At 42.0% G+C, this 16,140-nt stretch overlaps 1 protein-coding gene across 2 annotated transcripts in view; it reads right to left on the bottom strand.

Annotated features, from left to right (window-relative positions):
* LOC120949914 (diuretic hormone receptor-like) overlaps positions 1-12,920 on the bottom strand; it is a 32,014-nt gene extending 19,094 nt beyond the window's left edge. For both annotated transcript variants that reach the window (XM_040367511.2, XM_040367512.2), the window contains exon 1: positions 11,829-12,920. The gene's annotated coding sequence lies outside the window, so the exon portion shown is untranslated. The remainder of the gene's footprint in view (positions 1-11,828) is intronic.
* Positions 12,921-16,140: the final 3,220 nt, after the last annotated feature.

The raw sequence follows: 16,140 nt of genomic DNA, 5'->3' as shown, positions 1-16,140 counted from the left end.
AACGGACGTTGTTTCGTCTCCTTTTTTTTGTGCTGTTGGAAAAGCGTAAGCAAACCATCAAGCCTGTCTGCAAGTCGTAAAGATTTATGGGGCCTTCTTTCACTGCCCTGGTAGCAGATAATTTTCTGCTCAATCTGTGTCTAACTTATGATCGTTTTGTTCGCCGGTTTTGCTGCGATACGCACTGCCCACTGATTGACAGATCAATCGGATGTTTCTGTAAAACTTTCCTCACTTTACAGACTATGTGTCGTTTCGTTTGCTTCGGTAAGATACAACACTGAGGCCGATATTGATAAGCTGCACGATAAGAACCGAACCAACCGACCTCGGGTGAGGGACAAAGTCCAAGAAACGCTTGCGTCCTAATTTAGTCCCACAAAGAAGAGCATTGAGCTGACCATACTTCTCGGAAGGGAAGTTACCCACCAACCAAACGGGGGAATACCTTTTTCCCCGTCTGCTCAGTCTGCTTTTGTGGTGGGCTGGAAAGCGTTCCAAGAAAAGGGTGTGGTTTTTTTTTCAATACAAGAAAATTGAAGGACTGTCCTGCTGAGAAACGTTGTTTAATGAAGCGACAAATTTGTTGGAGGGTGGCAGGATTCGCTCAATTTGGTTGTGACTTTATTCGAAGGGAAATAGTAGAATGGTTTGAACATTTAAATGCAACATAAAATGAATGCTTTGGGTAAAACGTGTGCTGGGAATAAACCAATCAGTGCAAGCAAAACATTTACGCTGAAAGCAATAAAAATATGCTCTCAAATTCTGCTTGTCAGCTATATTTCACCCTTTGCTTGGCCCTTTCAATCACACCGCCACACTCGCCTTTAAATCTAGCGTCCTCTTTTGCTTTAAATCAGTCGAATAAAAAAAACTACTATTTCCATCCCCCACACAGCTTCATGCTTTTGCTCACCTCCCTTCGCTACCGCTCCGAACCACCACGAAATTGTTTGTTTTATTTCGTAGCCTCGAGCGTCATCCTCTGCGCGGTGGAGAAACACCGCTCGCACCATAAAGTAGACGGTACGGTAGCATCAAACATAATGTTATTGCAAAGACCAGCAAAAACGCAACCAAACAGCACGCGGAACAAAACGGACAAATAGCAATGGACCTTCGGAGCGAATGGGGGATTTTTTTTTGTTTTGTTTTGTATGTTTCTTGTTTGGTTTTGCCACAACTGCGTAAGGTAAAAACACGCGCGCACGCACACAAAACAAAAACTTATGACAGATATGTTTTTCGTCCTCCCCAAATGGTGGGGGGGGGGGGGGGAATTGGGGAAGAAGAAAAAATGGTGTAGAATTGTTGCACCGTCGCACAGCATCGTTGTCGGGCCCAGGGCTTCGTAAAAATATCTCTAATGAACGAGAACAAACACAATAACAACTGGGCAGCAGCCGCTCGTCCCGGGGTCCAGTTGGGTTTCGTGCGTCTCTGTGTGTGTGTGGGAGGGTTGAAAATTATGTCAGCAACATAACAGGGCAGGGAAAGGGAATAGAATACGCAAAAGTTGGTGGGCGAAGTTTCGAACTGCTCGCGGTCTCGGGGCCCAGACAGGTCGGCCGTAATGCTTCGGTGTGTCCATTTTGTCCTTCCATTCTTCCCTTGCTCGGTGTCAATTCCTGCTGACCTTCGTGGTTGTGTGCCATTTTTGGACCTGTTTCTGTTTTCATTTGGGCGTATTTTCCCGTGTTTCTCCCAACTTTGGCTGTCCAATTATACCCGACGTCAAGCAAGAGCAATGCTACGGGGTGAAACTGGGCGAGTCGATGCTGGTGGAATTGCTTGCTCAACTTGGAAAGAGTATTGGCAAAAGGGACACAAAAATAGCATCAGAAGGGCAAAACATTGTTGTGGATAATGGCAAAAGGGAAACAAAAGAATCCCCCGGGGGAGGGGGGGGGGGTTAAGGACAGTTAAATGTAAACGATAATGACCAATTAACGAAGGAGGAATTGAAAATTGGGTTCCTTTTCTTGCTTTTGAACGATAAACTAGATATAAATGGGAATTTCTATCACTCTAGTATAAATTGATGAAAAAATATTGGTATAATTTTCTCAAATTAATATTGTAAATTGAGGTTAACCATTGGGTCATATCAAATATTTTTTCTTTAAATCAACTTATTTCAAAATGATAAGCAAATTTATTTTTACAATCGAAGAGGCAATAAAAAAAATTCAGTTATAAAAATTCAGATTTTCTTATCTAAAATTCAAAACCAGGAGACGTTGATGGGAAGAATGTAAATTATATTCTGTAAAAAGTTAATTTAAATACTAATAAGTCTAAGGATATTGACTCGGATGAACTCGGAAGGTTTCTATATTCAATCACTCCTCGTGTATGCTTGAAGCCTTGGTTCAATAACATCCCTGGCGATCGTGCGTTCATTCGAATAATGTTTAGACTTAGGTCTAATCATTTCGCATTGGGTGCACATCTCCAGCGTATAGGACTGGTCAACTCCAAGGTATGTGGCTGCGGGCTTGGATGCTAGGACTTGGATCATCTTTTGTGGTCCTGCGTGGAATACGAGTCTGCTCGACCTGCTTTGCTGGACGCGGTCGAAAGACTGGGAAAATGTACTGATATTCCGATTCGGGATATATTAGCGGCATCGGACTGGGAATACCTGAAGGCCATATTCGATTTCTGTTGCAAAAACGGCTTAACTGTGTGACTTTCCTTAAACAAAACATTGCAGTCTGTGAACCAATCAACATTGTTGGCAACAGCAATCTTGCCTCGTATCTTATTTCCTCTTGTTTGTCCATGTGTTACATATTGTACATCACTCGTATGTTTGTGATGGATTAATGTATCCATGAATGTAATAATGAATGAGTGCAATGTGTATGGCTGAATAATCGGCATTGACGGCAGACAGAAGATCTTTCCTTGAACGATGTTCTTGCAAGGATTTACTAGATAACTGGAACGATACAGACCCCCGCCACGTCACTCGGACCACTGATGGAAAAGACTACAACGATACAGATCCTCGCAATGTCATTTGGGCCACTAATCTGGACTATACTCGAACCACTTCTGGAATCCAAACGATACAGACCCCCGCAATGCCATTTGGAACACTGAACTCGAATAGACATCCTCAAAATCCGAATGATGCAGACCTTCGCCACGCTCATAGGACCACAAAATCATGGACTGGATTGATTAAAACCAAACCGTCCGAGTACACCTGGGATAAGGTGCCCTTCCATGGCTCAGAGAAGGAAATGTCTCCCTGCCAATATGGATTGTAGCGCCATGAACTACCTTTGTATTTTCTACTCTTAAGCAATACGGCCTTTTTGGACCGTTACTCCTGAATATATAAAAAAAAGTCTAAACATATTGATAAAATTTGCCTTTTGTTTGTGTATTATTGTAATTTTTGTGCTTAATACGCCAAAAAAGGAACCTATAAAGAATAAAAAAAAAACAACAATAAAAATAATCTGACGAATTATGTTAATGATGTACCAAAACTTGGCGTGATCGTTACCCATGTGCATTTATTTTCAATTTCTTGCACAAACATATCAATGCATCCTAGTGCCTGCTTTATGTTGAATGTTTCGTCCCTCGTAATCACAAACTTGTTATGCTAATGCTCCACTAATAAATATGCCTATCGGCTGTACGGCTGGTTAATCAGCTAACGAGGATACTAAAACCCATCCCATCCTCCCATCTGCTCGTTACGGCAAGCTTGAGGAATAAACGCTTCTTAAAGAGTCTTCCTCCTATTGGAAGAGAAACTTGAGCCTCTGCCGCCACGGACAAAAATACCGACCAATGTATTTCCCGTACACTGCTGCCGCTGCTGTACTTGTTTGTCTTGTGGAGTAAAAACATGAATGCATAATTAATACGCTGCTTAGTACGGTGGCGTTCCGCGTGTACGGCGGAGCAAAAATAAAAATACATGTCGGTACGGGCTGAATTTACGCGCACGAATCGATGCAAGCAAAAGCCACACACACCCACACACATAGACGGAAAGAAAAGTCAACAAAAGGAAAGGGGGGAGGGGGTGGGGGGGTGGCAAAACAATACACAACCGCCGGTGTCTATATGCCGTCTGCAAACATCTCCATTGCCGTTGTGCCGAGTCTATTTGTCTACGCTTTCCTTATCATAACGGGCCACTACCGAAACACACAGGCGGCCAAATAGGGCACGAACAGGCATGAAGATAGCTTTTTGCCTTTGCCTACCAATGGGTGCATGTGTGTGCGCACATAAAGAATGAACAAGAAGCAGATACAAAAAAGTCCACTGATCTTATTTCCAAGAAGTTTCGGTTCCCCATAGCATGCAAAAAGCAAAGAAGCTGGGAAAAAAGAAACCAGGAACGGTTCAATTTCATCGCAGGCGGGGGTGTAGAACGTTCCTACCGTGTGCGTGTACGTCTGGTGTAGGGATGTTTCAACGCTGCCCCTCCCCGCAGGCAAACATGGACGAGGTTACGATAAGCACCAAACGGCCGGAACATGGGCAAACATCTACAACCAGCTTCTTCTGTGCCGAGTATTTGCAAAACTCCCGCGGCAATAGACATGGACAGTCAGAAGAGGAACGAAAAAAAGTGCCATGGAAGCAATGCGACACAGGTAATTAACATTTTAAGCGAAGAGATTAGATAATTCTCCAACACGCAGTAAGCACGAAATGTTGGAGAAAAAATGCGTAATACTTGACACCCAAAGTCGGCAAGTCTGTATCGTACCAAAAAGTGTTTTTTACTCCTTTACTGTGATGTGTCGAGCCGTAGCAGCTAATTCTTTCCTTGGCTTTTGACTTTACCTTCATGAAAAGCTGATGGCTTAATGTTGGCTTTGCCTGCCGTCCAACAACTTTGAGCTGGCAGAAGCTGAGCCCCTGAAAAAGTTACGTCATTTTTCACCTAACGCCACGTGTTTTTTATGCGCAAAGCAACAGGTGGAACGCACACAGGTAGAACACGCCGAAAGTTCGTGCTTTCTGAGAAACTGAGCAGCCGGGGGACATCCACATCCCAGGCCGCTTGCCGAACATTTTAGATGGAAAAGCATGCAAAGGAAGGAAATCATTTTACAGGCGATTTTCTCTTACGTTACCACCGAATGACAAATACGCCCTCGCAGTCTCTCTCTTTTGCTGTACACTTCAACACAGTACCTTGTAACTTGGGGCATCATGGTGCGGAACCACTTCTGGGAACCGCTGTTACACTTAAGTGATTTAAAACGTGAAAATTATTAACATTCAGTTCATGGAATTGCGTACCTTTTTTGGGGCAGTATTTCAATTACAGTTTTGGATTCATGAATTGGCTTCCTTTTAAAAAAAACGCCGGCAAAGGCGATTTAAGCGCAACCCCATTTCGGTGGTGTGGCCTTTTGATCTATTGATCTGTGTTGGGGTAATTTTAAAACAATGCACTTTAAAGTCTTCATTACCGCTTAAAAATGGAAGAAAATCCTGTTCCAAAACCGACAGATTCGACCGCATTTCTGTGAAGACAAAAATTAATTACGTTACCCGGCTCGGTTATCCTATGCAAACACGCTTTTCATCTCATACCTCGGTGGAAAATCTCTCGCAAACGGTTGGAAGCTTTTCCAGCCACACGGATTGTTTGTACGAAGGGTGAGCCTAAATTTGAGCCCAAAAACCCTGCTCAACCCACACGAAAGAGATTGCAAGCTATTGTTGGAAGGTCGCCTCAAAAAGCGAGATTGTTTGCGGCACATTAACGGCAAGTTGACAAATCAACCAAACGTATGGCATGTGCATGTATGTGTGTTTCTGCGACACGCATCCTGACGGTGATGTTCGATCGATGGAGGGTTTTTGAGGGTGCCCCAGAAGAATGGAGCTTCAATTTCGATTAATTAAGCAATCCGGGTCGGGTGCCATTTCCGACAAATCGACGAACGTATTGTTCGCGGTAAGGGACACCTTTGTTCAACGACCTTTTTACGATGGAATTCAAACAATCATTCGATTCAATGACCTTTTTACTAAATATATCTTTCGCTTTACAGTTGCTCAAATTCTAAACATTCATCAAAGTTTGAAGACAAATAGTTTTCGTATATCTGAAACTATATCAAAATGAATTATTAATCTAAATACTTGCACCTTTTGAACCAGTTTGAGTGCCTGATGTGGATAAGCAAGTAATATAATTTATTATTCAAGGACACTAATGAAATAGCGGAATCTTGGAAATATTCCCATTGAGATAAATGACCGATTGGGTATACAATGGTTTTGTTCTCATGTCTAAATATACTGTACCACATTTCATATAGATTTACCGATTTTACCCATTGTTATGAACTGCTTTATGTTGAGTATCAAAATTGAGTATACAATTATAGTTTTTTAATCATACCAAATAAGCTCTCAAAAAACTTAGAAATAATCAACCAAGAAAATATTTACACCATCGTAAAGTCCAATCTCCAATTAACTTAGATATACGTTTATTTTAACCAGGTCTTGTCACATTGCCCAAAAAAAGCAAAGTTTTTTTCGACCCTTTTTAAAACGCTTCAAAAATGGTTTTGTTTGCCCTTATTTCAAGCAAAACTCATTTATAAGTGAGGAAATAGATGTAAAATGGTTATGAGATTTAAATCGGTTTTGGATAAACACGTTTTAGTGAGTTATAACATGAAATTCTTTAGATCGAATTTGCCCCAAATTCCGCTAAATAACAGTATCCCTATAAAAGCATTCGTTAAAACAGTTCAGACTGAGACCGAATAAATAAAGGTAAACATTCGTTTATCAAGCATTTTTAGTCATACGGATTGCATGACTTCAGGCGTCAACCTGATACTTGGGGTACAGCTCACCTAAAAGCATGAACTTTAACGTTCAATTTAAAATGTGAAAATGTTCAAGGTATCAATCTGCATCTCAGTCCCATTCCTTGGTGGTATTTAATATTATCCACCGCCTCTTCGGTTAAAACGCCTTTAATATGAAACCATTTCCACAGCGCATCTGCCTTCCGGGAACTACTGCAAGCAGTATGGTAAACAACCATCCTTACAACACATAGCTACGACTTTGCCAAGCTAGACACAGATGAGAGAAGAGAAACGAGAGAAGAAGAACACTGAACCACCATAGTTTCCATGGAGATGTGCGTTTGGTACACGCGAGTTGTCTTCTTTTTTTTTTAACTACATTTTGCTCTTTCCTTCCTTCCCATCCGGCGGGTGTAAAGTCCGATCCGATTTCCAGCATCTATCAACACCGAGTCATTGCAAAATGCCAACGCCAACGGGGGGTTGCAATTTAATGTAGTGTGGTGGAGAGCACGAACGAGAGAGAGAGAGAGAAGCGAAAGCAGAGGCCAAGGCCAATTGAGTGCGGCCACGTTGTTTACGTGTTACGGATGAGTGTGTGCCGGTGTGCTGCAATTATTGCAACCCGGTCGGAACCCTCGGCGCTTTTTGAATCGAGCGTGATCGAGATGCACCGCGATTGCATCCGAGACTGTGTGTTTGCATGTGTGTGTGACACTGTGTGTGTGACACTGTGTGTGTGACACTGTGTGTGTTCATATTTGTTTACGTGTTGTGTGATTTCGATTGATTCCCCGAAAAGTGATCCTGGCAGTGTGGGGAAGTGTCGTACGGGCGGTGTGTGTGTGTGTGTGGAGTAAATGATGAGTGGCAGTCGGAAATCACGATGCCATCGATAGTGTCGATGAGTTGTTTTTGCTTTTGATTTTTTGAATGCAACACAGGCTCTGCCTCTCTGTGCAGCGTGCAGGGATGCATTTATTTGCACAACAGATGTACACACAAATGTTTGGCGAGCTCTTGTCGATTGTAGGCAATTGGATGGAACACGAGCTGCAGTTGATTGAAACACTCCCATCAGTCTTCATCATTTACTGCTCGATTGCAATGAGCCCTTTTTTGTTAATAGTTCCTAGCACTTTTAGGCTATTTGATCCAATTTATTTTCACTGTAAAGCAATCTTCAAACAAATTAATTGACGTTATAACACATTTAAACACTCTAACAACCTATATCGCAAACAATTAGCTTTACAACCCCCACTTCCCATGACCTACAATGTATCATGGGCGCGCGTTTGAGTGGGACGCATCAGTAAATGTACACCACCGCACTGCCCTGGCGTCGGAGGGATTGCATTTTATGAACCGCTTAATACCTACGCACACACACACACTCATAAAACTGGTGTGCACTATAAAGATATTGTACAGTTTGATATGCAATAGGAAATAAAATTAAAAGCTTTCATTAAGTAATGTCTAGCCTGGTGGGATAAAAAAATGTCATTATTCGTCATTACTGTGGCGTCTCCATGCCAGCGTACTTACGATAATTAGTTCAATGATGAAGAGGATCAAATCGAACCGGGTCTTTAAAAACTGTTTTTTTCCTCTTTTTTGAACAAAGCCGTGCGTCATTGCTGCAAATCAAGTGTGAGTCATAAATGGAGTCGTTGAAAAACGTCATTGCTTTGATGATAATGTCGTAAAATCAGTTATTTATCTGCTGCTAATAAGAGAACCAAACCTTCATTAATTTCCACGGATGATTCAAGGTATTGAGAACATCAAGATCAATACAGAAAATATTCTATGAATTAACTTGAGTGCATTAATTATTCACATAACTGCGGCGTAAGATTAATAATCTATTTCAACAATGTTAAAAGTACCTAGTGAAACGTTATACGAAAGACTCTACTTTCAAGTCTCAATCCCTGGAGTAGTGAAAATGTTAGCTATCTTTACACGCGTTTACTTTGTAGAGCACTCCCCGAGCAGCCGTTTGGGGACCGCTCGGCAAAAAAAAAACGCTCAAATATGAAAACATAATCTTCTTTAATAGCAGGCTAAAAATACATCTCCACGTGGCAGACGGGGCGACGAATGAAAATGATCGCATTTCATAATCGATTTATCATTTCACTAATAATGCAGCTTATTTACTTTTACAGTTTTCCTACCAATGGGTGGGTTATTTTTAGTACACTTTTGCCCGGGGGTTTTGTTAAGTTTGTTGACCTAAACAAATACCGCAGTAGACACACCCAATTCTTGGGCATCTTTGAAGCTACCGAAGGCAAACAACTTCAAGAGTCATCGTATTTTTTCTTCTACGTGACGTCACTTGTGTTAGGTCAATGTTTAATATGTGGTATTCCGGTACAAGAAAATGGTTTGTAAAGAAACCTTTGAACAAGAACTATTGGAGCTTTTTTTTCTTATATTTCTTAAGAGCATAAAGCAACTTTTTCAATCTCACATCAATTCTAACAACTTTCTTCTCTAAACAAAACCCTTCAAAACACGTCAGCAAATATATACTCAAAAAAGTTTGAAGAAAAGTTTCTCTTCAAAGCTTTCCCGACCATCCCGTTACTCTTTGGTTGGGAAATAGTTTTGTTTTCCACTATTTTTGCATCTCATTTCTCGAACCTCGTTCATCTATACATCGACAGTTGTTAAGCTTCTGCCACCTGGAAAGGACGGTGAAACCCATCCACAAATGGAACTTGTCACCTGTAAAAAGGAAATGGGTTACAAAAGTCACACACAGACACACACACATTCAACTTTCTCTAACCCGTAGCCCCCACTATCATCCAATAAAGAGGGCACCTCATTGGCTTTTGAAGCGAGCTTCCCTTTTGTGCTAGAAGTTACCTTCTGTTAGCTTCTCTGTCCCCTTTATGGGAATGTAAAGGTAACAAAGGGTACACAACACACTACGGAGGAAGTCTCCCCCCACCCCTCCTCCCATAAACCGGTGACATAATTTAACGCGTCCCAACAAACTGGGGTCCATTAGAGAGATACGCGCGCCAGTGCAAGAACGTCGAGAATCATCTCGCTAAACTAAGCGTGAAAATCGATAGCGAAGATGAGCATACTTTTGCCAATGTTTCGATGGACCGTTTGTGCGGCGAACGGCGCTTCCCGATGGCGTCATTTGCGGAAACGATGGCACAAAGTTATCGAGCACACAGCGATAGAGAAAGGCTGAAACGTTGCTGTACACGTCTCGTGAGCAGCGATGGATCGGCACGGCAGACCTCATGCGGTCGTTCGCCATAAACGACTCGACATACAAAAATCCATCAAAAATTCCGTTTCATCAAATTCCCGCCCTTTGAATGTGCGTCATCTGTCGCCTGTGTCGCCGCACTTGACTTTTCATCCTTTCGCTATTGACTAATGCTGCCCTCGGTTGGCTTTCCCGCTACGTTCGCTTCCCGCCCCGGATCGAGGTCGATAGCGAACGATGATAAATGAGCTGTGGCAGTGGGGCGAAGTTAAACTTGTGCCATTTTCCGCCACGCTGCCACCGTGGGAACGAGGGAACGGCTGACGGCCCAACCTCCTGGAAGGAAGCAACAGACCAAGCAAAAAAAAACAAACGAACCACTGCCATCCTGGGGCCGCCTTGCCAATGGAAATGAGCCGCGGCCGACTTGTGTGTGTGCTTACCGTGACATTTACGAGACGTTTTGATTAATTTGCGAAATTAGGAAGCCTTTTATCGCACAAACGCAACGGCGTGCGCGGTCACCATATGATGAATGAAACAAGAAGTTGAGATGTTCTCGCGCAACACGATCAATTTACGATCGGGTCGGGTCGTTTAAGGTGTTTATGTTTGTTTGGTTTTTCTTCTGCCGACCACTGGGGAGAGGTTGGTGATGATTACGAACAAGAGGCCCCATAAAGCTGTTCACGTAAGCGTAATGATGGTCGCACTGTTTATTGTATTTTTATTAGCCTTAATGACTCTATCGCTCACTTTTGTTTTGGCACACTTGGACTATGTTTATTGCATTTTTTTCGGGAGGGAAAAGCGTACCAATTTCACGTATGTGAGAAAGCTTCTTTAAACCGACACCACGTCAAGGCATTGCTGGCTTTATTATCACAACAGCGTGTCAAACGAGATCTCCCAATATACACACACGCACACATTGTTAGCTACAAACAAGTTGCCTGTTTTGCGACAGGATGCACGTGAGTTGTGTCGAAAATCCAATCAAAATATCAGCACCCCCTGTTGCCTTCACGATATCAGATCGCTATCAGTCGGTGGTTCGTCGCTTACCTCACGAAACGAGTGAATGCTTCTCTTCTCCAAAAAAAAAAATAACCCTGATGATGCTGACACTGATACACAGATCTGTTTGTAGACCTAGCGTATGTAGCGAGATAGCGCCAAACGGTCCGGTGCGCTGTTTGGCGAACGTGTTTAAGCGCGCGTTAGAAGCGTGGCGCAACGGCTGATGGTGTCGTCCAATTTCCGGTCGCTGCACTATTGCGTGCGTGTTTTAGTGGCAGGATTATATAGAGATATTGTTTGACGAAAGAAGAATAAACCCCGTTATGTTGCGTAGAATCGACAACATTTGGCTAGAATTAATTCCATTCTGCAAACAAATTTGCTTTACACGTTTTTGTTTGTTCCCATACAGCCGATGCAACACATTGTGTGCTGTGCATTCCCCTTCTTACGCCGTAAGAGGCCACACGATTGATGTTGTTATTTAGTTCGCTTCTGTCTTTTAACCCCCCCACAACACAACAGCACCGTGCTGGTGTAATCAAAACCCGCTCTAGATTTACATATCAACGTCGGGCAATCGAACAGCGTGCAGTTTATAGTTTCCTTTTTTTTTTTTTTTTTTTTTTTTGAGCGCAGCAACGTGTCGTTCGATGCACCCGCGATGTGCAAGTGTTTGCCCATTTGTTTACGGTCTTATCTAAATCGAAGTGCACTTCACCCCTTTCACTTACAACTATTTCCACTTTCGAGACGTTTTAAAACGCATCTTAAGCTGTGTATCGCACTTGGCCGCTTGGCACACAGGTTGCCACCAGTCACAACACTGAGCACACGATCACTTAACGAACTGGCAGCATGCCGCTGCCCGCGTACGTAAACAAACCGAAATCGACCTCTTCCGCCCGGCCCGGCCCATCACAGGCGCGTTACACAATCGGATCAGCTGGGGGGGGGCTGGGGATTGCGGCCGCGACGTCAGCACGCCCACACCGAATTAGCGCCGAATCGGAGAGCGACCCCGCTGCTGGCCTTGCTTCCCTTTCCTGTGACACGTTCACATGTGCTCGCGAAAGTGTTGACGAATGTTTACTTTTCCCGGTTGCGGATCAAGGACAAGGGCCGCGGGACGGACCGAACTTGCGCGCGCCTTACTGGCACACCCGTTTAACCGTCACTGACATCGATCGACATGGAATGGAATGGACGGGATGGCCTGTCGAGCCAGACTCCCGACTGGATCGGCCCCCTCCCAAAAGCCTCTCAGCACTGATAACGGCACAACGCACTCTCCGACACTGGCCGACACTCTCGACAGGTCCGTTAGTACGCTCTCCCGCGGGAGGGTGAGGTTACAACAGACTCCGTCACGATGACCGGCTTCTCGGGACCCACAACCGTGCAGCCTTTCTCACGCAACGCACTTCGTGTGTATGTGTGGGCAGTGAGAAAAGAGTAAAGGAGATAAGCAGCATCATTGACCGGGGCAGCATGAGGAGACGCACCAAAGGGCGCAAAGGTATGGGCATTGACTATCATAATGTTACATCTTCGCTACCAAACGATGAGTGACGGTGGCGATGATTCCAGCATACTGATAACCATCGGGACTGTGTGTGTGTATGCTTGTGTGTTTCGTTGCTGGGAATGGGAAAAGATCAACATTTAACGCCCACCGCATTGCCCTCCAAGTGTGTATGTGGGTTGTTGGCTCATTGCCCACTTTCAAATGAATTCAATCATTGACCATCCGTCCCTTTCTCTTTCTCTCTCTCTCTCTCTCTCTCTCTCTCTCTTTCTCTCTCTCTCTCACACACACGTTGTGCGGTGCAATATCGTTGCTTAAGAAGCTTTAACAGAAGCGGTGGGAGTGTATCTATTGCATCCATCATTGCGCTAACGACACTGGCGCCCGGTTGTTCATCCTGATAAGAAATCGAGAGCGGCGGCCCTTTCCCTTTCTCTCTGCCACCTGCCTTTTCGTTTGGATATGATGGTGCAGAGTACGATCTTACCACTGGGGATGAATGGTTAGTCGTGGGAAGCCACATTGGGGGCCACAAAATGAGTGGCAACTTAAAATAAAGAGCAGCGAGCAGTGGTGCTAAAGTGTGAGGTAAATTGTGTAAAAAACCAAATACAACCGCTGATCTTTGGGTAAGAGAGAACTAAATAGACCATATTAGTCATCTCAATTTCATGTTTTGATTTGGTTTTCATATTTCAAATAGTTTTACTTATATGCTTATTGGTTCCTCAAATGTACAACTAAGTAATACTAAACATATGTTTGAATGCTTTTTGATTTTTGTTGATTTGCTTTTTAATTATTATTCTTGTTTAAGCCTAAAGGAACAGTCCAAGAAAAAGGGCTTTACCGTGGTACCCGTCGTGGTTTCGATCCTCATATGGACCGTCTCCCATGGTTTTGATCAGTCTCTAAAACCTGAAATGACCGCGTTGATCGTAACGCCGAATAGATTAAGAAGTTGAAGGAAAATTATTAATTACAATATAAAAATAAATATAACAATATAAATGTTAAGCTCATGGATTCAGCAGGACTAGAGAGACTTCTGTTGCGTCATACAAAACATATTTTAAAAATGGGAAAATCCTATTCTATCTTAATGTTATAGAATTTCCTCTTTCTGTAATTTTCTTATTTCAATTAATTGATTGATTGAATGGTAATGATTTTTTCTAAAAGTTTGTTTATTATGGATAATGATTGTTTATGCATCAGAAAATGATTGTAAGTAATTGCAAAATTTGGTGGAAGGTATCTTTTTTTATATAAAACTACTAAAATATAATCAAGCATTGAGATTGCTTGATTGCTGGACTTGCTTTTATTTGAATAAAAAAATGACAAGATTCTGTTATATACATGAGTTATAAAAATACATGAGCTGCACTACTTACGCATTATTTAAGTTTCTTTACCAAATTTAGAATTAAAGATGTTCCGTAACACAAATGTGCTTTTGTTTGCGATCGTAAAAGCGCCTGTTAAAGACAGCAAATGGTGGCAAAAGAAGATCCTTAGGGACTTCCATATCATTTTTCAGAAGGTTATTATTGTAGTTCATTACCAGAAGATCAGTAAAGCGGATACACTGTTAGGTTTCGTCAATCGTCCCTCCATAACTCTATAACTATAACGGATATTTATCGTATTAGGACACATTTTTCCAATCAGTACTTGAATATTTTACCGTTAAATGGTGTCTCTACTCTCCGTTCTGGATTCCGAATCTCTCAAATCTTGGATCTCCGAATTCTTATACACATACCATAGTACGATGTCCCTTACCGCAAACAATCTTTAATGTTTGATGTTAAATATGCAATCTCGAAAACATCTCGGCATTGGTTACTTAGAGTTGCAAAAATTCTTATAAATTGTCCCATTTATTCTTTGATTGCAACACTGCGATTGACATTTTTAACAATCATCCACATGCTATATACAACCATCTCAATCATGAATTGGCATAATAGATTACATCGTGTATTTTTAATATAATTTTAAGGTACTTATAAGGTAGAGATGTACCAAATTCAGTATTTTCAATTTGGGAAAAAAGATCCTCGAGTATTTACCCGTTTAAAGCGGTATTTTACCGGATTAATTGGATTTTGCCAATGACGCAACAGCTAAGGTCAGTTTTTTGCATATTCGATGTAATTGGTATCTGTGAAGTGATAGTGAAAATGTTAACATACATGGATGCACGACGTTTAAGTAATTTCTGTAGAATATATCTTAAATGTACAACTTCAGTGATACAACTTGCAACAGAAAGCGTTTAAGCACTTGGGTAACTATTGGTGGATAGCGACTGTAAGTTTGTATAAATCATCGGTTGAAAGTTCATCATTGCATCGTGTCGAGAATCACTTTCATATGGCCCGTAGAGACTTTTTTTTCAAATGTGCGCAGATCGAAAAAGTTGTTCTAATTATGAAAATGTGTTGAAAAGGGCATCCTTGTTTCACATTAGCAATATGGTCGTTGCAAAGGAAACCAGTATAAACGTATCTTTAGCATACAATTCGTATTTTAACTTCAAAATCTGTTAATTTTATTGAATCATACAAACATTAGGGGAATATCTGTCCTTGTTTAAACCGTAGTAAAATACATCAATTTTCTAACCCGATCAGTGGATAATCCTTTACGCGTTTTGTTGAGCATCCACTTAAACTTGCATTCAAAAATTGTCAATTTCTTTCGAGTTCATTTTTATCAGATCCTACTTACCTACCTTCTATTAAATCTAATTGGGAAGATGACAAATGTTCCTTGTAAAACGCTTTGATCAATCGTATAATTTGAGGAAATAGTATTTGCTCTTAATGATTGAAGCTGTTGAAATTATATGAATAAGCAGATCGTTCTTCCGAAAACATCGAATGAATCGTTTACAAACCAAGGAACAACATCATCACAGGGAAAATAAAGTCGTTGAACCATTGAAATGAACACAATTTTTATCAGGGTAAAAACGAAAAAGGTAAAAACCCGGTAAGAACCCAAAAACTAAGAATCGGGTCAAACGGTAAACAGTACTGATCACGAGGCAAATATTGAGCTAAATAAGTAGATAAAATTTACGTCTATTCCTGACTTCATTAAAGCTACATTTGATCTAGTTTGCTCTTTTATTCAGCTTGCATCGTAAATATATACTGTAAATTTAGAAATAAGCATCAAACGAGCCACGTAATGTGTGCAGAAACACTGCACTGTTTCTAGTACGCGGTATCAACATTGACTGGCAACTGAACTAAACGGAACGTATGCCCCTGTTGCCAGCCTACCCGATAGATTGCCCGGCATAATAAAACATAAGTTTATTTTTAAAAGCCCTCCAACTCCTCGCCCGTTTTCACCTGTATCCACCTGTGTCAACTGCCGTGCACTCGGCTCCAGGGACCTAAGCACTGAAGCCAACATGCTGAGGTTTGCTGTGGCATGCTTTCAGTTGATGGCACATACCACTTCACAGGCTTCCCGTGCCTATTTCCTCACCCAAAGCC

This window comes from Anopheles coluzzii, chromosome 2, assembly GCF_943734685.1.
Source record: "Anopheles coluzzii chromosome 2, AcolN3, whole genome shotgun sequence".
In the NCBI taxonomy this organism is placed as follows: Eukaryota; Metazoa; Arthropoda; class Insecta; order Diptera; family Culicidae; genus Anopheles; species Anopheles coluzzii.
The sequence above is the reverse complement of the archived record's forward strand: the minus strand, read 5'-3'. Positions and strand labels throughout refer to the sequence as shown.